Raw genomic sequence first — 1,676 nt, 5'->3', positions numbered from 1 at the left:
GCTTGTCACATCATCTTGAGTTTGTTGATATTGTAAATGGAAGTCCTGCAGGTACACTTTTGAGTAGTGATTGGGAGGATGTAAAGAAATTGACAAAATTTCTTGAAATCTTTTATAAGCTTACTGTAAAGGTATCTGGCTCACTTTATGTTACATCAAATCATTATTTTCTTGAAATTTGTGAAGTTGCTGTTTACTTGAAACAATTGATATTAAATGAAGTTGTTTTGTTGGGTTTAATGGCAAAGAAGATGAAGGAGAAATTAGATAAGTATTGGGGTGATCCAGAAAAAATGAACAAAATGATTTTCATTTAATGTATTTTGGATCCTCGGTACAAGTTTGATTCTGTTAGTTTTGCACTTGCGAAGATGTTCGAAGAGAGAGGGCCAATTATCGCGAAGGGAGTACATACATACATGACTTCATTGTTTGATGAGTATGTAAAGTCTTATTCAAAAGATAAAGTTTGTCGTCCCTCTTCATGTTTATCTAACTCTTCATTGGACACAATGGAAACTTCAAATGGATCTTTTGGTTCTTTCTTTGAAGAATTAAAAAGACATAAAGCTGGGATTGGAGGTTCAGATTCTAAATCAGAATTGGAAAAATATCTAACAGAAGAAGTTGAAAATGAAATAGCAGACGGTAATATATTGCTTTGGTGGAAAGTAAACTCACCTAGATTCCCCATTCTTGCTGAGATGGCTCGGGATGTATTATCTATTCCTATTTCAAGTGTTGCATCTGAATGTGCATTTAGCACTGGAGGGCGTATTCTTGATTCATTTAGGAGTTCATTGACTCCTAAATTGGTGGAAGTTCTCTTGTGCCTTCAAGATTGGCTTCGAAGTGAGCCATTACCTGTAAGTGTTGAGGAAGATTTAGATGTTCTCGAGCAACTAGAACAAGGTAGCAATATTTTAATTTGTTTGATTGTATATTATTTTTATAAATAGTTTATTTAATATTTTTGTTGTTTGACTTGTTAATATATATTATCATAGATTTTGCCAATCTTGGAAACGAACCCTGCGATGATGATATGTAGAATCTTAGATAGTTGTAAGTTAAAACTTTGGTAAGTTAATTATTCAACTTATATGTTATACATAGTATGATTACAAATATTACTTGCTTAATATATTTTCTTGTTATGTTTAATAGGTGTAACCATGCCTCGACTTTGTGGTCTCAAAGCTATCTCACATGTTTGGAGTCACTATGAAAGGATTGAAGAAGGTGATGATGGATGGTGGAAAGTAAGATGTAGTTATTGTCATCTTGTTTTATGTATTATGTTTGGACTTTGGACAATTGGACTTGTTAATCCTAAGGTTGATACTACTTTGCATTGTTATTAATGTGTTTGAACTATTACTTTGGAGTTTGGACATTACTGTGTATACATCTGTTTTTGGGTTGTGAAAGTTGGGATTTTTTTATCTCCTATTTTTGTTAGATTGGAATTTGAGCTGTTTGCATTTTGTATGCACAGGCAATTGAGGTACTGCCGTACTGGGTATGTTTAGTTTGAGGCAAAAATGTACAGCTTTGTGTGCTGAAATTATTCAGTGAGAAGTTTAACTTTAAACTGAAATTATTGTGAGAAATGTTAGTTTTATGTGCAGTTTTGTGTGCAGTTTTCTGTTATCATATTTTTTTATGTGTCGTTA

At 32.7% G+C, this 1,676-nt stretch overlaps 1 long non-coding RNA gene across 1 annotated transcript; it reads left to right on the top strand.

The window, feature by feature from the left end:
• Positions 1-716: 716 nt before the first annotated feature.
• Positions 717-1,360, top strand: LOC138886433 (uncharacterized). The gene is made up of 3 exons (XR_011405165.1): positions 717-912; positions 1,008-1,065; positions 1,168-1,360. It is a non-coding gene; the product is annotated as an uncharacterized lncRNA (long non-coding RNA).
• The last annotated feature ends 316 nt before the right edge of the window (positions 1,361-1,676 follow it).

The sequence above is a fragment of the Nicotiana sylvestris genome, chromosome 2 (genome assembly GCF_000393655.2).
Source record: "Nicotiana sylvestris chromosome 2, ASM39365v2, whole genome shotgun sequence".
Taxonomy (NCBI): domain Eukaryota; kingdom Viridiplantae; phylum Streptophyta; class Magnoliopsida; order Solanales; family Solanaceae; genus Nicotiana; species Nicotiana sylvestris.
Note: the sequence above shows the minus strand (reverse complement) of the source record. Positions and strands in the feature narration are given on the sequence as shown.